We start from the raw sequence: 19,779 nt of genomic DNA on the forward strand, positions 1-19,779 counted from the left end.
ACTGAAAAGTACATTGGAATGTTACTGTTCTTCTGTATGTTTTTTTAATAACATACTTATGGAAGAAATTTTAGTATTATTTATAAATGTTGCCAAAAACATATGTAAATACCATTTGATCTGTTAATGGTCAAACATTAAACTCTTCAGTCTAGTAAGCCATCCTTTTGGACGCAAAGAGAGTTATTTTGATACTTTTAACTCTCAATCAAGACATAAATAATTTCTTAAGAATGTGAGCAGCACTTTTGTAGTATAACTTAATAGTCTTTGGTGCACCTATAAATAACCAGCTTCTGAACAGCAGAACTTTTGATTGGGAGTTACCTTACTATTTGGAGATATTCCATGAAAGCTGTAACAGACTTAGCTTTTAATGACAACTTGTTGAATCACTTTGGGAAATAAGATTTAAACATTCATATGAAACTTAAATGTAATGGTAAGTAGGCTGATTAAACTATAATGTTACCTCTGCTGACATCAACAGAATACTGCTCCAGGCCAAGTGAAAATAAGTAACATTAAAATGTAGTGGAAATATCAGAGACTGATGTATCCAAACACAAATTCAACTACGTAATACCTCACAGATGACACCACTAATTGTAAATATTATAGCAGCCAACTCTATTTGGATACTGCAGATGAAGCTACTATTATTTTTTATATTAATATTCTTTTGAAGTAAACAGATTACAGGAAGTTTTGCCAGTCAATGACTATCAAATATAACAAATACGATTTTTTTTTTTTACTACCAAATATAATCACTACAATCTAGGAATACTGTTTTTAACTTCTGCTAAACTCCTGAAATGCACTGCCAGGAAAGCGTACCCCCTTACATATGAGAAGAGATTCCTTTATTCCACTTCAGTCACCTAAATTTTAAATACAAGCTCGTGGCACTAACAGAAAAAAAAAAAAACGGAACCCTTAGGGCCAGTTACTAGTACCCAGGCAAAATAAAAACCAGCGAGATACTTAATAAACTGTAATCACAGTTCTCCCTGTTCTCTTATTCAATTTGCTTTTACTAGAAATTTAAAGATACTAATACTTTCTGGTACTTAGAGCATTACACTATGGAAACATGTTCACTCCATAGTTTTTATAGTATCAGATTCATACCTTTTCAGTTTCATTCTGCTCTAATAACATACTTTGAAGGATATCTCCGTTTTGTTTCTGGCCCTATAGTGCCCCTTCCTGCAGAGCATTATTTTGTTCTAGAGCAGAAAAAGGGCTAGACATCTGAAACAAAACACAAACCAAACAAAATCAAGTACACACACTCCACACACATCCCCCCCAGCTCTACTATCCCAATTCTTGCCCACCCAGAAACCTACTGTCCAATCATCATTTTTACTATGGTAGCTCAGGTTTTTTTATGGAATCACTTCCACAGTCCTATCTGGGCACTATCGTTAAACAGGAGCGCCTCGACCAGCCTCCTGTCAGTCTCCTTATAACCTTGGGCATGTAGGGAAGTTTTAACAATTAATAGCTTGCAGTGGCATGTAGGTTAGTGCTCCAGCCTTAGTAGCGACATGTTGATTCTACAAGTACACTTACATTTTTTCTCTTCTAGACTCTCACTGCTCACATTCGTCCCTGTTAATGGAGGACACTTACCTTTTCTATTTGTTATAGCCTCATAAGCATTACAGACTTTAAAGCATTTTTTTTTTAGCCTCACACGGTTTCCTCTAACTTTTAATTGAGACAGCTGGTGGTGAAATTTAACAACTATTATGTTCATATTAGCAGACCTCTGAAGCCACCAGATGAACCATTCTTTCTGAGTTGTAATTCTTTCCTATTATTAGCATCCCTAACACCTTCTCCCACTTCCTAGTTTTACACTGTGATCATTTCTCATCACATGAAAAACAGCCTTTAAAATCCTACTGGCACTTAGAGCAGGCTAGTGCTTTTTCTTACGCAGCGTTTTCCACTTCGAAAAACCAAAGCAAGTCCCATCTCAGCCCAAAGACAAGGCACTCCGTAACTGATCTGGCTCTAAAAATAATTGCAAACCCCCATAACATTTCCCACTGCACATCCAGTTCTTTCCGATACCAAAACGTTTCGTCCTTTTGTCCACCTCCTGTCTGGCAGTGACCCTGCCCGAGGGCAGGCAGGAGATGGGCAGGGGGAGGCTGGAACGGGCAGGAGTAGGCCGGGAGCTGCAGGAGGTGTCAGAAGCAGGCAGGGGCTCCCTCGCACCGTTCGCCCACACGGTGGAGCTGGACGCTCGCAGCAGAAGCCCCATCCCCTTTTCTTATTAAATCAAGATTCGACATGAAAGCTCGTACAACGACATTAAACGTGAACTGCCCCTGCAGGGCTCAAACGCCACTGTCCGGCAGCCCTGCTCAAGTTACATAAAACACAAGCTTCTGGTGCGACATGTTAACGTCAGGACACTTGTCTGTCTTAACACGGAGCCCCTCGAGACATGAAACATTTGGCAACGCGTCAGCGGCAGATAACGTGAAGACACTTCCTGTTTATGGGCAGTAACTGCACTCTGGACTAAATTAAAATCTCTAGCCGAGGAAGCAACGCGTATTAACCTGCAGCACGATTTTTCCCCAGCAGTAACAAACACGCTTACGCAACTGCGCGCTCGAATGCAGCACAACTCACTGTTTCTGAGCTACCTGGCGGCTAAAACCATGCCCCTGGGGTTTCCTCTGGCCGGGCGGAGGAGGAGGAGGAGGAAGCAGCGGCTCAGCGGGACGGCGCGCTGGGTGCCCGGGCGCGCTGTGACGTGACAGGTGCCATCTTCCCAGCGGCGCGCGGCCCGTGGCGCCCAGCAGGCGCGCCGCAGCGCGGGGCCCGCGGAGGGCGGCAGCACGGCGCGGCCGCCATTTTGCTGTGGTAATCCCCGGTGATCGCAGCGGCCCGGGCCCGGTGCCCCGGCCTCCCCGCGGCCCGTACTGACAGCGACGCTATTTCCCGTGCGTTTATCCCACGGCAGACGTTCTGTGCTTATTTAACACTGCCTGCTGGGATATTCGGCGTCTCAGCCAAGTTGTTTACACGTAAGGGCCGTAAATTTAGAAATGCAGGGAAATGCAGCGTTGCCTACATCCAGACTCTTGCTCCACGGCAATCATTCAGAAATCCTTTTAAGCCAGAGGACTTGAAATGTTTTAGTCTCCTTCACAGCGTTTACCATAAGGAGAAGAAAACATTTACAGAGAGAGATAGCTCTCAGCGTAACTATTGCAACTGCCCACTAAAAAAAAAATAAATATTGTAAAAATAACATCTGTAATTAATTCCATTTAGTTAGTGAAATATAGTCACATTTATCTTATTTTCCTTACCCGATTATGATTTTTTTTTTTGGTAAGCATATACAGAAACTCTCACCGTATCATGAAGATGTTTGTTTTACATACTAGTCTTAGTCTCTAATTTTGGTTTGCATGGATTTACTGCCTCAGGAAACAAGTGCAACAGTGCTATTAGTGCTTCATAAGCACTAACAAATGCTTCCATAGATAAAAAAGGAAATAGTGGATTTCATTTAGCCATATGCTCCAGTATATTTGGTACAGGCTTCCTATACATTAGGACAATTTGCTTTTGTTTTAAAGCTTGATGGAAGATTTTAATTTTGCCCAAGGCTAACCTGTGTCTATTTTTACAAGCTGCTGTGTATTATAAGATTTTGTTGGACAGTTACTTGTTTTCAAATCTTAGGCCTATGCATTAAAAGCACTAAATAGTAGGAACAGGTTCATTTTAGAAAAAAATAAAATCCATAAGCATGAACTGTTTCATCAGTGTCACACTTGATGGGTCTGGAAGTTAGACATTTGCTAAAGCCCCTTCATGATAAATGCGCCTTACCATCTGAGGAAGCTATTTAATACCAACATAAAATACACAATCTAGTATATGGAGAGGAAGTCTTTTTTCCAGCATTCTGCCTTGCAACTATCATATGCTTTCCTGGTTCTTTGAAAGATACAGAAATAAATTTGTTCTTGTCAGGAATTGTGATTTCAGTGACTGACCTATACATTCCTGTTCTTATTTTACACAATCTGCAGTAAAAGATCACCTTGGAAATGCTGAACATCTTTGTGGAGAAATTAATTACTGCTTCTGGATCACTCAAATTCCTGTAAATACGTTCACCCACTGGGGCAGTGAGTGTCTTTTTAACTTAGGGCTTTCTGCTACCAAAATAAAGTTTTGTGTTTTCAGACTGAGCTGTTCTTACAGGTAGCCGTTTACCAACAGCTATGGGAGGTGGAACAAACAGTTGAACACAGTGGCACTGACTGCAGAAGCAAAGTGCATGTCAGAATTTTCACAACCAGAAATTCTACAGACATTTACTTCTACTTGACCATTTGATGCTCTGGCAGTCTTAATATCTAGACAATATAACAGATTTGGGTAAAGATCACTTTTTTTTTCCTTTTAATTTACAGGGTGTTTTCTTTGAAAAAGAATCACCTTTTTGTGACTAGTACTGTAACTGAAGTTACTAATTTCCATATATGTATATATATATATATGTATGTAATTTGAGCTATTTGGAATTCACAGCTCCTTGTGTATTAAAAACATTCATCAGAAGAAATTCATTTTTAAAGCCATCCTGGTTGCACCCAAGATTTTACGTTCTCATACTGTTTTATGTGAAACCATTGCACACAAAGAAAATGGAGGAACTGGTGCTGCAGTTAGAGCTATGTCAATGGACTACAGTGGTCTCTGTGAGAAATCATACAAGATATATCTGCATCTGCAGTGCTGATGTTAAGGGTGTAAGCCACAATGCACATTACATACTTTAAATTTAGCCATCTTGCTAGTGTATATGTACCAGTTCTCATTAAACATCTAAATGTTTGCACATAACATCACACAAATATGTTCCTATTAAACAGAAGTACAAGCAGTTTAGCAGTGGATTATTTCTTATGCAGTAAAATTGCAATGCATAGAGAAAACTGTCAGCAAACTTACTTCTTCAAAATGTATAAACTAGTTCCAGGGTTACTGAGGTAGTGCTGTTTGGATGCTTTGCTGAAGTCTTTTCTCACTTCTGCAATTTAGGGCACAAGGCATTCTTTCCTTTAGAGTGTTTCACACTATCTAGGAAAAAAAAAAGTTCCAAACTTCCTTTCTAGTGAAGCAATTTCAGTTCTTGAACAACAGCAGGAAAAAATATATATAGCATTACCTGCTTTTGCAAATTCCTAACGGGGGACACTATTTTCGCCAGGGCTTGACTGGTTTGCTTCTCAGTGCCTAGAGCAGGCCAGCCTATCCACAAGAAAAACGTTTGGATGGACTATCTTCTTCACTGCTCTCACTGCTGAGGTCAAAGCAACCAGTGATGCCGCTGAGGGGGAAACCAGCTCTTCACCCATCAGGCAGACCAACAACACTTCAAAGTGGGGCACAAGAAGGACCCAGCAGCCCAAAGTGTCTTCACTCCCCTTTCTGTTACATAAGCAAGGCAAAGCTCCTTTTTGTAATCCTCCTCCTCTTTCTCAAGCATTAAGGGAAGGGAGAGGAAGGGAGAGGAAGGGAGAGGAAGGGAGAGGAAGGGAGAGGAAGGGAGAGGAAGGGAGAGGAAGGGAGAGGAAGGGAGAGGAAGGGAGAGGAAGGGAGAGGAAGGGAGAGGAAGGGAGAGGAAGGGAGAGGAAGGGAGAGGAAGGGAGAGGAAGGGAGAGGAAGGGAGAGGAAGGGAGAGGAAGGGAGAGGAAGGGAGAGGAAGGGAGAGGAAGGGAGAGGAAGGGAGAGGAAGGGAGAGGAAGGGAGAGGAAGGGAGAGGAAGGGAGAGGAAGGGAGAGGAAGGGAGAGGAAGGGAGAGGAAGGGAGAGGAAGGGAGAGGAAGGGAGAGGAAGGGAGAGGAAGGGAGAGGAAGGGAGAGGAAGGGAGAGGAAGGGAGAGGAAGGGAGAGGAAGGGAGAGGAAGGGAGAGGAAGGGAGAGGAAGGGAGAGGAAGGGAGAGGAAGGGAGAGGAAGGGAGAGGAAGGGAGAGGAAGGGAGAGGAAGGGAGAGGAAGGGAGAGGAAGGGAGAGGAAGGGAGAGGAAGGGAGAGGAAGGGAGAGGAAGGGAGAGGAAGGGAGAGGAAGGGAGAGGAAGGGAGAGGAAGGGAGAGGAAGGGAGAGGAAGGGAGAGGAAGGGAGAGGAAGGGAGAGGAAGGGAGAGGAAGGGAGAGGAAGGGAGAGGAAGGGAGAGGAGGGAGAGGAAGGGAGAGGAAGGGAGAGGAAGGGAGAGGAAGGGAGAGGAAGGGAGAGGAAGGGAGAGGAAGGGAGAGGAAGGGAGAGGAAGGGAGAGGAAGGGAGAGGAAGGGAGAGGAAGGGAGAGGAAGGGAGAGGAAGGGAGAGGAAGGGAGAGGAAGGGAGAGGAAGGGAGAGGAAGGGAGAGGAAGGGAGAGGAAGGGAGAGGAAGGGAGAGGAAGGGAGAGGAAGGGAGAGGAAGGGAGAGGAAGGGAGAGGAAGGGAGAGGAAGGGAGAGGAAGGGAGAGGAAGGGAGAGGAAGGGAGAGGAAGGGAGAGGAAGGGAGAGGAAGGGAGAGGAAGGGAGAGGAAGGGAGAGGAAGGGAGAGGAAGGGAGAGGAAGGGAGAGGAAGGGAGAGGAAGGGAGAGGAAGGGAGAGGAAGGGAGAGGAAGGGAGAGGAAGGGAGAGGAAGGGAGAGGAAGGGAGAGGAAGGGAGAGGAAGGGAGAGGAAGGGAGAGGAAGGGAGAGGAAGGGAGAGGAAGGGAGAGGAAGGGAGAGGAAGGGAGAGGAAGGGAGAGGAAGGGAGAGGAAGGGAGAGGAAGGGAGAGGAAGGGAGAGGAAGGGAGAGGAAGGGAGAGGAAGGGAGAGGAAGGGAGAGGAAGGGAGAGGAAGGGAGAGGAAGGGAGAGGAAGGGAGAGGAAGGGAGAGGAAGGGAGAGGAAGGGAGAGGAAGGGAGAGGAAGGGAGAGGAAGGGAGAGGAAGGGAGAGGAAGGGAGAGGAAGGGAGAGGAAGGGAGAGGAAGGGAGAGGAAGGGAGAGGAAGGACGAGGAAGGACGAGGAAGGACGAGGAAGGGAGAGGAAGGACGAGGAAGGGAGAGGAAGGGAGAGGAAGGGAGGAGGAAGGACAGTTATGGAGACCTGCAGCACTTGCCTAGTCCTCCAGGTTTGCTTAATAGGAGCCCAGGAGAACCCATTTGTCTCAAACAACAAGCTGTGCATGTGCACCAAGAAGTCTTTCGCCAAAGTGTGTTGCCTTGTTACCGTTAAGGTGTGGCCTAATCCGAGTCCCATTAACACTAAACAGAACACATACAAGGAATTTTTTAAGGTGTAACTATAGCATTGTCTCTCCACCAGTCTAAAAAAGAAAATGAAGCAACAGCAATGACTGACACAAATCCAAACTCTTGCACAAAACATAAAAGCTTACATTGTACTGCTACTAAGAAGTAGATGACTTTACATCTTGTTATCTCTGAACAATCCCAGTATTATTTGCCATTTAAGATTTTTTGTTCTTTTTCTGTGCTGCTGACAAGCCATTTTCCAGCCTCCTATCCTTCTAGGACTTACCAGAGTCCACTGCAAGCACAGATCAATTGCAGTCATGAAGCTATGTTTACAGAGTGACAACAGCAGATATTTTTCTGTTGTTGACTTGTCAAAAGTACTAATTTATATATTCAAATTGCTTTAGACAAAACTAGCAAATTAAACGTGATTTTTGTTCATCTTCTGACAAATTACTAGGTGGTATTCCATTTCCCATTAGGTTTCCAGAAAGAAAAAAAAAAAAAAAGTAGTCAAACCCAGCCTCCCATGTTCCAGGCTTCAGAGGAAACATCCTTTGAACATCTAAGCCACCATCCACAAGAGCAGCAGCAAAGTGGCATGTTTAGGGGGCACTGTTTTTCTCCATGTGGTGTGCTGGGGGCCGGGCCAGTGCAGCCCTTCTTGCCCTTTGCTACAGCTGATGTAGCATATCATGCTAGACTGAAAGTAGAGGTAAGTCCATTCCCCTGGAAACACCTGCTTTAGTTGGTCTGCTGGATGACTGGACACAGACATTTTGAAAGCTAGAATTGGTGTTGAAGCCTTCAGCTGGCTGTCACTGATCTGCAGTATTCCTTAAAATATTGCAAAACATATTTATGCCATAGCTGTAAGATTAGTAAACTTCAGCATGCCAAAAACAATGCACAAGTGATAGCTGTTACTCTGAATCACTCTAGTATGGCCATTTATTTTGGCAACTGACTGGACACACAACTTCAGCTGTATGCTCTTAAATATTCTTGTGCTCCATTTTGTGCTTACCTAAGTGGCCCAGACCAAGCCCTACCCCTCATTTCAATCCATATTCTGTTGTCTTAAAGTAGCGCTGTAAGTATTCAGACTCTTGGAGGAAGGTTTCAATTTGCAGACCTAGTCTACCATGCTGATTTTGTCCAGTTATTGCAAGTCCAATTTAAAGAAAAAATCACAAGAGATATTTGCATTGAAAAGACGGGGGGTTAGGTCAAAACCTTTGAGTATTAAAGATCCACATTGGGCCATGCCCAGAAATCTTTTTATATGGTGATTTTCAAGATGCATGCATTATTGCAAGCACATGGTATGTAAATGCATTGGGCTGCTTAATAAGCATTCACTGACACACATCTGCAGCTTTGCTAATGTACCTTTTATTCGTATGTGGTTGCCAAGGAAACAGGTTATGGCCCAGTATTCTACCTAAAATATACTGAGCAAGTATTCTATAGTAATTTACTTAAAATAGGTACCACTCAGATTTTATAGCCCATTGCTTCTGTAAGTCCAGGTAACCTGAATTTATCGCTGATAATGTTTCACTGATTAGTGTAAGCCACCAATGCCATCTTATTGTCTCTGAAAATTCATTACAGTTTTCTGCATCATACAACATTCTGTATTAAAAGGAAACTTAGATACAGAAAGCATTGAAATATTCTAAGAATTGAGGAAGGTTTTTGTTTAGTTTTGGGGGTTTTTGTTGGAGTAGGTTTTTTTGTTTGTTTTAATTCAGTTCCTTAGCTTACATTTTGTCTGGTACCCTTAATGAATTATTTTTACTTGAGATAGCACAACACTAATGACTGATGCATCAAAATTTCCTACAGAATTTGTGGAAATAGTGCTACTGAAATGAATAAAACCACTGCCTTTCTATAACACAAATCGTAGCACAAAGAATAGTTCAAAATTAGTAAGTTAATCAAGACGACACTAATTCTTTCATTCAATACATACTCATCTGAAATACAAAGCACAGATACCAGACGCTTATTTTAACCAAGAAGGTACCAGACATACTTATTTTAACAGAGATTATTATTGCACATTCACGATGAGAAGGAAACTGCTAATATTTGGAGAAGCAATGCAAAATGGGAAATTCTTGTTTTGAAACATCCTGATTATCACAATACTATACTTGAATCTATTTCAGATTATGGTTCAAGAGTTCTTTTTACTACCTGATTAATTTATAATGTTAGAGATTAAATTAACTATATACGGCTTAGTTAGAACAACAATACTAGAAACGGGCATTGGCACTGAGGGAGCTCCTCTACCTTTATTGTATGGCACAGATTTATAATGAACATCAGTGACTGCGGTCCAGAGTTAGCATTCTGGCAAAACTCAGGAGGTTTGCTTGCCTGCCAGTACATTTGGTTTTTACAGGTCACTGGAGCCTATTACAAGCTGTTGCAAAGATCTATTCTAACTTATTTTGGTTTTCCAACCTCTATGGCAATAAAAATCCAGCAGGAGCTGGAAAAACCCAACAGCATTCATGTGAGAATAGAGTAATGCAGTACCATAGCGAGAACAGCTCCTAAATGATTATGCAAAAGGTAGAACTTCCAACTGAAAAACAACAATATTGTAATACAGTGGATTAAAAATGTTAAATATTTTAGCATTTTTTCTCTGTGAATTTAAAGAGATTTCAGCTTGCTATAATCAACCCAGAAATTTACTCACCCAAAATCAGGTTGTTCTTGTGTTATAGTCTTCAAAAAGTGGTATTGACAGGTATTTTCAGCAAAACCATCTCCGTGATTTTGTGAACCATGTGGCTACTGTGTACCAGCCTGCAAAGGAGAAAATCCAAATTTAATGACTAAATTATTAGACAAGTACTAATTCCCAGATACACTGTATAATCCATCATTTTCCCTGGAGCACTGTAGGACTCCAAATCTGTATCTGGGAGGCTTACAACACACCAGCAATAAAACAGTTCCATTGACCATACTATTGTGAATACTGCTTCTGCCTGCATTGTTTTATTATAGTTTAACCCATAATAGTGCAAACTGGACATAATGTTTCATAATATGTTCAAGATGAGTATAAGGATGTTTTCAATTTCAAAATAATTTTTCATCGGGGTCACTGGAAAAATTATACTAAAACCAATCCTTGGCTTTACTTCCCTTCCCCCATCTCAACTGTATCCACATTATTCCTCACACATTTACCTAATAAGACCTCAAATAACAGAGGCTTCACAGGTTCCTCAGTTAGCCTGGCCCTGAGTTTCACAAGGTAAAGTCAGTGGAAAATAAGTGTGTTCTAAGAGTAGCTTCACAGTTCACCAGTTTAGAAAACAAATCATAGTACAGAGAAAAACTGTTGTCATTACTAGCCAGCTCCCTTGACTGCACATAAACTGCGGAAACCAATTATAAGTTATTTATTTTCAAAGCCTCCATGGGGTTGTTTTTTCCCCTCTTTCAAAGGCCTGTCCCTTCTCCTTTTCTCATTCTGCCACTTCTCTTCTAGTCTCTTTTTGTCACAGGTACCATCACAGTATCTGTGCTAATGACATTTCTAGGTAACTTGTGTTCTTTGGAATACGCTTCCTGTATCTCTCTGCTTAAATGATTATTCACCATTGTCAGACATCCTGATTTTATGTTATTATGTATCAAACATTGCAAAAAGGTTTTCATGTCATAGTGTAAAAATTACTCATTACAGGGCTTGTTCCAAAGATATTAAACAAAATTAAATTGTTCCATAAAGCAACTGCAGAATCTTATGGATAAGGCCTTATGACTCAGCTGATGGGCATTTATATAGCAGCAATTAAGAACACATAGATCATCTTCCATTTGCAAATCTGCCACATACTTTTATAAATAACATTATACAGGGAAAGGAAGATCCATTATTTTGGCTTTAAAATCTAAGAAGGCGAGCTCATTTTTTCTTTTTGGTAGTGGCTTAGCCAAGTACATTTTTAGCATATCTTGATTTGAGTAGGTATTCTATAGCTTGCATCTGCCCATAACAAAGACCAGAATGAAAGAAAATTCCATTAAGCTATTATTACTCTTTCAGATACTAATAATGTCATACTCACAAATGACTGTGAACTATTACTGTGAGTGAGAAGCTTAAGCATTGCATTTGGAGGAATACTTGGAGGTAAAATATTTTCTCAAAGCTAAAGAATTTCTAAATTTAATAATAATTCAAGTGTAGTGTTAAACATAATCACACCTTTTAAAAGATAATAAAGCAACTCACATGATAAAGTGCATCAGACACTAGATACCCCCAAAGGGTTAACTGGTACCTATTCATTACTACCAGAGTCTAAAAGGCTGACAAATATTATCTGAACTCAGATAGTTTCACACTGAGACACCTGCAGTTTCAAATCAAGATGAAGTTTAGAGGCAGAAGTAATCTTAATCAGAAAGGTCATTGAAAAGCAAGTTGAATAGCATCTGACAATGATTTTTAGTTTGATTTCATTTTCAGTCATGCTCTGTACAGATTTTCTGTTAGGCAGAAATGGTATTTGCATGGATAAAACCACATTTCAATTAAAAATCAACAATAAGGCTTCTACAATAAACAGGAAAAAAAATCCCCCAAAACAAAAATTCCAAAACCCAAACCCCACAACAAACCACCGAGCCCCCCTAACAGTAACATTTGCAGCCTGTGCTGGAGGTGTGAAAAACTGCACCTGCTCCTGTGTGCTCCAGTTAGCCCCCTTAGCCAAAGAAAATAAAATGGATCAAGTTTACAGAGGATTTCTTATGGCATCTCTGGCTATAACATTCTGACACTCTGCATTAGCTAGATGTAACTACCATTAAAATACATATAGCAGCCTACATATAATAGGCAAACCGAACACAGCTTGTTAATTACTGGACTCTTCCCCTAATAAATACATCACTTTCTTTAGCTAGAAGAAATTATCATTCACAGGCTGCCAGTGAGTTTTTCCAGACTCACGAAAGCACTTGAGTTCAGTCATATTAAATGCAAGAGGACTTGTACCCCCTAATAAAAGGGCAAATTTGCAAATGGATTTAAACCCACCATAGTGAAGCATGCTCATGTAACTGAGCGGCACATTGTTTTTTTTTTAATGCCTTGAGTGGGTATGTTTGAACACAAAGACATACTAAAAACAGTTTATCACTAAGTGCCCTGTCTTTTCTAAAGATAAATATCAGCAGCAATAAATAGATACCTTCTACATAGCATTTGCTCATCAACTTCCTTTAAAAATAACCACACAAGAAATAAACAAGAAAAGCAATTTTGATAGCTACATGTAATGGCACACTCCATATTAGCATTTCAGACAAAAAAAAAAAAAAATAATCAGCAGAAGCAAGCTACTGGAGATAAATCAAATTACAGAAAAATGCAGACTTTAACATATCACTTGAGAGATGCTGTTTATTACATTTTCAGTTCTGCTTCTTTAGGTGGAACAGGAATATTGCACTGTGTCAACCTAATCTCATCATAATGAAGCAATGGTTTTATTGTCAAACATTAGCCTATCAAGATAGACAAGTCATATTCCTGAACAGTTATACTCTGTGTATTTGGAATGCAGTGAAGTGATATATTTAGAAATAAATGAGAATTAGTTTGATATTACCGACACTGTCAAGGCTATTACTGATAATTGGCTGTGCTTGTAAATACCTCCTCTGCATTAATTTTCAGTGCTGGGTCCTCATCCACACAAAATATTCTTAGTCATTTTAAAGTCAAGGACATGAAAGGAAAATGGCTACCCTGCTGCAAAAGTCTCATTGCAGTAGTGAGAATTTCTCAAGTCACGTACAAAGGAGATACACAAGGAGACACTACGTTATAAGCTCAGTAGAGACATTTAGTAACGTCTGATTCTGTGTAAACAGTTACCTGTGGTACACATAAGATTTCACTTTACTGATACTGTTAAAAATAGTAGCTAAAAATAGAAATAAGGAATTATAATACTTAAATTTGGCAAAATCTATAAAGTCTGCAGATACTGCAGACCACAAGCGAGCTTATTCTCTAAAGGCTTGTTTAGGATCTGACAGAAGTTCTTTTCCAATATGCTAAAACACAGTTCTTTACCTGAACTTCAGAATGGATGTACTATTTAAAGAAAGGTTTATTAAGCATTACTATGGCTGAATTCAACCAAGGTGAAAGAAGGTTTAAACATACTGCTGATTCCCTAAATTTCTCAGCTGCTATATATTTCAGTGATACTTTTGATAGTGAAACTATCGCTTTATATGCACACAGTACAAACCTTGACCTGTATGCAAGACTAGGCTAAATTTAAAAAAGAAAACAGGGTACGTTTCTGGAAACAACCAATGCAGAACAGGAATAGAACAGTTTTTGTTGTGCACAGCTTTAAAAACATGGCATCATTTAAGAAACGATAGTTGCATGGGAACATAAAATGAGATGAGATTCTCACTTAGAACTGAAAGAAAACAACAACAAAATTTTCCATTTGCATTGTGATATTGCTATTAAAGAGGAAAACATCTTTCTACATGTCTACTATTGCACCTTTTAAAAGGATTTGGTTGCCAAGGAAACTGGTTCTGGCCCAGTATTAATCTGAAATGAATATATTACAAAAGTTGGTGTAAGTAGTGCAATACTCTGTTTTATTCTTAATGCTCTAAATCAGGTTTTTGTACCTAAGGCTGTTAAATTTTTACTTCATAACCTTTTTTGTGTGAAGTAAAACATACTTCAGTGATCTGATATTCAGTTTAAGCTGACAGGGCCATCTACATCAATCTCTCTCTTTAAAGTCCTTTTACCTTAAAATAAAAAGAAATAGCAGGCTTATGCTTGTACCCAATAGTTAAAATATGAGCATTAAAGCATATTCTTCTTTATTTCGTATTTCGCACAAAACACAAAACCGCTTACGCCAGAATTTAAATATTTTTCATTTCTCTAACCTGCCTCAGTTTTTGTTTGTGTATTTTAACTGCTAGCTCAGTAGTGCTTAGAGCCAGCACAAAAATGTACCTGAATCAATAGGGTTTTCAAAAATTCTTTTGTTGCATAAGCGTCGCCACGCCCTTAGTACATATGATTATTTTAACAGACATGACTGCTCTACTTTCACAATAGATTTTTTTTTTTAAAGCAGATAAGACCAACTGTCATGCCAATATGCAAAGCCAACAATTCAATATTAGGTTGTTTTCAATACCAGCTTAATACGTTTTTTTTTTTACCAAAATCTACATTCCAAAGCCCATTTCATGTTCTTGCAACACTGACGAAGAAATCAGTAAAACATGCAAAACTCAACCTACCTGCATGTATCACTTAGAGCAGTGTTAGCATGGCAGTGCACCCAGCCATTTTTATGTAAAGCAATGGAGATAAGTTCTATTCTTGGTCGTCTTGGTAATTTTTTTGAAGCAGTTGTGAAAAATCAGATGGGAAGCAGCTCAAATAGACCATGATCAGGAGAGCCGAGTTTATCAATAGGGAAAGCAGGAGTGGGGAAAAAAAAAAACAAAACACCAACGTCCTCGATCCAAGGTTTCCCGAAACTGCAACACAAGGTTGTTTGTTTTTTTTTCCTCCTCCTCAGAGGGTTCAAAGCTTGGAGCTGACCACTGCAAAGGCCACTTGTCACATTTACTGAAAATCAGCCTATTGATATCACAGCTGAAAATATAAACTCAACAACCAAAGCCCATTGCACAACGTGGACTGCGTAAGAGTTAAAAATAGATTCGACGTGCCTCCTACCTGCATAATAAATATGTAAGTTGCAAGTGCTTTAATTCGATATTCACATTAATTAACAATACAATATACATTATTTAAACTACAGTAAACGCAAGAAGAAAAAGGGTGACACCATCTGGAAGCACAGTTTGCTTTTTTTTTCTCCCTTTCGAAGGGCTAATAATGTAGTTTTGAATGTGATGACAAGCTAACAGCTCACCACATTGCAAATGAAAAAAGAATTCTTAAGGTGATGCTCAAACATCTAAGCCTGTAATGAAGCACAGACCAGTCTTCCCTACTGCATGACATGGCACACAGACCATTTACATACTCACATTTGAGATACTAGGCACAGTATAATGAATTCAATACACAGCATGCACACAGCACAAGCAACGTTAATCCTGCCTGCCATTTTAGGCTTGCAGAAGTAAGATACATACTGCAGCACAGCTCTGGTAAGGGAGGAGGCAAGGGACAGCTCACCTTAAATGCAGTATCTGATTAATGTTGTAAGTGACATTGCGTATCAGCTACAGAGTCTTGGTTCAACTGGGTGGGAGGGAACAAAGAAAATTGTCATCAACTGGTGATGCAAGATGAGCTCCAGTCTCTAATACTGTTAGCAAACTCCAAATTCTACAATGATATGGTAGTAGGCATTTAAAACTCTTATCAAAATCTGCCTGTGCAATGGCTGAATCCGCCTGCCGAGGAAAACAAAACAATCTTCTTGCCTATTGGAGAAACGCTAGATTGACTACAGCAACATCCTCTCGATGCAGGAAGATTTCATGTCGCTCATATTAAATCCTGGATACATTTGCTGTGCTTTCCTAATTTTTAAGTCTCAAAATTAAAATAAAAAGACAATGATAGCAAAAAGAACATAACTAAATGTCTAATTTTCATGCAAATAAAATATTTTTTTCTGTTTTCTCTCTTTTACAGTTCATCAAAATCCTGAGTAGTATCGACAAACCACACGAACACAGGGTCTCCCGACTGCATGATCAGCTGTCTGTGTCTACGCTACACCCTGTTAACCACAAGCAGTGTTAGAGCTAAATATATCTGCAATGCAGAAACAGTAGGTGCTATGTGGTATACAATTCTGATTAATTATAAGGTTTTTTCCACCCTCAGATATAACAAATTAAAAACTAAAATATTTGGTGCTGATCTTTGTCAGGCACGGTATCTGTCAGACTTACAGAACATAAAAGCTATCCTAAGTATACTGACCTAGATAGCACTAAGAAGACTTAAGCAGCATACAAGCATACTCACTGTCAAAGCAAGGAAAACGAAACAATGATCGTCTAATCAAACTGAAAGCAACAACTCAGTACCACAGTATGAACTCCAAAATGCTGCGTACTGTATATGCACATCTCATGTTATTGGAAGATGCAAAGCTCCTTTGTTTTTTTTTTTTTTCCCCCTCTCTCTCCTCGGAGGCTTTTCTTAGCTACGGTTGCACAATGACATTCTGACATCATGGAGGTCAATGCAGATACTAAAGGGCTGTAGTCTTTAAAAAAAAAATATATAATCTTGTAATATTGAACCACAGCTGCAGAAAATAATAATAATCATAATTAACAATTTCACGTCACCTACTTAACTTCTTCCTGTTCCCTTCCGAGATTAATAGCATCCATATTGTTCAGCCGCATATGTTAAATTGGTATCACCCTCTGCAGAGACTGCAAGAGTAATTGTGGGAATTAGATTTTTAGAAATGTTTTTTAAAAGCTGCTTTTCTGGAAAACTCAAAAATACAATAAAGTATTTTGCAAACATAAAGAAAAAGATACTGGGTGGAGGGGGGTCGGGGGGGGGTGGGGGAGTGGGTGGGGGGATTAAAAACTGGTAACTGGATTTTTAATGCCTAATAAGCAAAACTGGTTGTATTTTCATCGTCCCTGTGTCTCCAAGGGAAGAATAAGACAACCGTGCCGCAGTTGACTACAACCTGAATTACCTTCCTGGAAGGCTAACCCATCAGGTGAGGTAAAACAAACCACACGATGTACCTGTTTCGAGAGCAGAATCCCACACACGCTATCTTAGTGACTTATCACAGCTCCCCATCTCTCTACCTGCAGAATCCGCAAGCTGATACTCAACACACGAACAGAATTGTGAAGATTAACGTGTTAGGTCTCAAAATATTGCACTGAAAGGTTTCTTTAGGTAAACACTGTTCATTATATGTGTAACTGAATATAACTGGTTTCTGGCCAGCTGCTGAAATTGATCTTTGAGAAGCCAGATTTTGTAAAGAGAAGCACTATCTTTCATTTGACCTGCCGATAGAGCTCAGAAATAAAGCAGCCAACTCTTCTCCCACATATTCTCTCTAGGAACCTGTATACGCTATGATTTTTTTTATTTTTTCTTTTTAGCTAAAAGAGCACTTGGTATTAGTTTTCAATTTTAAAAACAAGTATTGCGTTAAATAAGAAAATGTTGCACAGCAGCAACCAGACTGCTGTACGTACATATTCACTTGTAAGAAAATAATCTGATTTTGATTTTTTTTTTTGTCCTCCTTTTTAAATGATTAAATAGGTATCTATGTCATTTTGAGGTTTTTCTTTGGGAAGTTATTTGGCATTTTGTTCTCTTCACTTTAAAGGCTGGGAATGAGATGATCCTAACAGTCAGTGCTTTAAAATATTCAGAATCCCCTTCCATAAATAGCACATCTGTCACACAGAAAGGAACCCAGCCAGCAAAAAGGCAGACCAGACCAGGAAAAACAACCGCTATTCCAATACATGATTACTAAATAAGTTAGGATTTTAGCAATATTACGAAATATTAAAAGCCTTCTGTCAGTGAATGCAGCAGAGGAATAAACATCTCTCAGTGAACAGGGAAGTGAGCTTGTTAAATCTTTATGCCCTTTCTTTAATGAACCATTTTCAGTGATCAGTAATAATTTTCTGAGCTTAGATTTGCAATGATTTTCCTTCAGACTCAATATAATTTCAGTTCAGAAATCAAATTTTAGGCCCTTCTACAGATGCATAATATATAGCATGGTAAATAAATAAATGCAAAAAATTGCAATTGCAGGTTTCACAATGTAGGCTCGAGTTTTCAAGGTAGAGGTATATTTATATGTTATTTCTTAGTCAGAAACTTGGATTTAAGTTCTAACCTGATTTATGCCAAAACTGTCAAGTCCCAAGGCACTGGCTCTCTTGATTTTTGACTTCAACATTCCCTGACTCTGCTAGGTCAGGACAATTTCAGCACATGCTATGAGTTTATGTCAGTTCTTCATTCAATCAGCCTGAAGCAAGGCCATTTCAGATATCCTCACTGGATATCACAGGTCGTTTGTGCTGTAGCCTTTCCCACTTTCAAGCTTCCTATTTGCAAAGATGCTTCTTCCTCTGTTTATCACCACTCAACATCTAATCTCTCCTCACATACTATAGCTTGTCAAAAATCAGTAAGGAATGAGGAGTCCCAGTGTCACTTGGCATTGCAGTCTCCACCTTGCAGTATGTGGTTCCTTAGGGGAAAAGTCCTAGACCTCCAGATTTATCATTTGGAGAGCTGAAGCAAAAGGAGATAGGTGGAAAGACTCGCTTAAAGTCCCTAAAACTGTACTAATTTTTGTCTGAAAGCATTGCCATACCTTGTCCTCCTAAGGAGGAAACATGTGAGGGCAGTCTGATAGACTGGGAACTCTGCCAGTTGCCAAACTCACAGTAGTAAATATCTGAAAAAGACGACTGTCAGACTGAGGAAAAAAGTGACATTCAGTTTTACATGGATTAGCTCACTTGCCTTTATTCAACACAGGCCCAAGCTGGACCAAGAGCATCAATTGTCTCTCGAGCTATAGAAGATACCCAGGATGTGTGAATTATGCTTAGTTACATATTTTTAAAAAAAGCCAAACTTTTTTTTTAACTGTTTGCCAAGTAAACGAGCAATATACAGAAAACAACAGAGTCGATCCCAGCCCACAAGAACTGTAGTTGGCTGTTCTATGAGGCCACCCCTGCAAACCAATGACGAGGGGACATGAAACACAGCTGGGAATCCAGGGTGGGTGTTTCCAAAAGTGCATTCCAGAATCAGCTACAGCCTTTCAACAAACCTGCTCCTGGAATGACTGTTTCAGCCTCTGAATTTAGCTGCATCAATTTTATTTGTCTCTTCATTCCACTAGTGCCGTTGCTAAAAACCACATTGTTCACAAATACTCAGTTTGAAATTAGAGTCCCTTTGGAAAAGAACACACAAACCCTTGATCATGACCTAAATTCTCTGACACTCATGTTCAGTAAAGCATCCGTACACCCAGACATTCAGGCTAGCAATGAACTCGCTGGTCAAATGACTTCTGCCCTGGTTTCAGTTGGGAATCCTACTGCTTACCACATGACGCAGAAGCTACTTCCTTCAGTACTGAAACCTCAGCTAATTGTTGTTGGGTTGTAGAAAAAATATGTAGAGAGAGAAGGAGAAAAGAACTGGTGATAGAACCTCAACAGTTTGCCTTTCTAGAGCCAAAGTAAAGCGCTTTTATACCTGATCCAGCTAACATGCCCTGGACTTCCATTTCTGTATGCACCTAGCTCAAGTTGCCCCAAGGATACGACTAAATCGGTTAAGTGCTAAATGCTTTCCCAGGCTTTTCGAGAATTCCTTCTGTGTCTCTATGGCTAGACAAATTCTTCAGTTATTTGCTGGGACAG

General features: G+C 40.0%; 1 protein-coding gene across 5 annotated transcripts in view; it reads right to left on the bottom strand.

Moving 5' to 3' along the window:
- The window catches only part of ZBTB38 (zinc finger and BTB domain containing 38), a 47,058-nt gene that overhangs the window by 10,166 nt on the left and 17,113 nt on the right, over nucleotides 1-19,779 (bottom strand). Inside the window, exons 1-3 of one of the 5 annotated variants that reach the window (XM_061452933.1) lie at nucleotides 16,343-16,388; nucleotides 15,539-15,604; nucleotides 10,001-10,110 (exon numbers count right to left, since the gene is read on the bottom strand). The gene's annotated coding sequence lies outside the window, so the exon portion shown is untranslated. Of the gene's footprint in view, nucleotides 1-2,658; nucleotides 2,818-10,000; nucleotides 10,111-14,625; nucleotides 15,061-15,538; nucleotides 15,605-16,342; nucleotides 16,389-19,779 lie in introns of those variants that run through there. The other 4 variants (XM_061452931.1, XM_061452934.1, XM_061452932.1 and 1 more) reach the window with 4 other exon arrangements.

The sequence above is a fragment of the Pezoporus flaviventris genome, unplaced genomic scaffold, assembly GCF_033815535.1.
Source record: "Pezoporus flaviventris isolate CSIRO_AGI_PZ_B2104156 unplaced genomic scaffold, CSIRO_AGI_Pfla_v1 ptg000013l, whole genome shotgun sequence".
In the NCBI taxonomy this organism is placed as follows: Eukaryota; Metazoa; Chordata; class Aves; order Psittaciformes; family Psittacidae; genus Pezoporus; species Pezoporus flaviventris.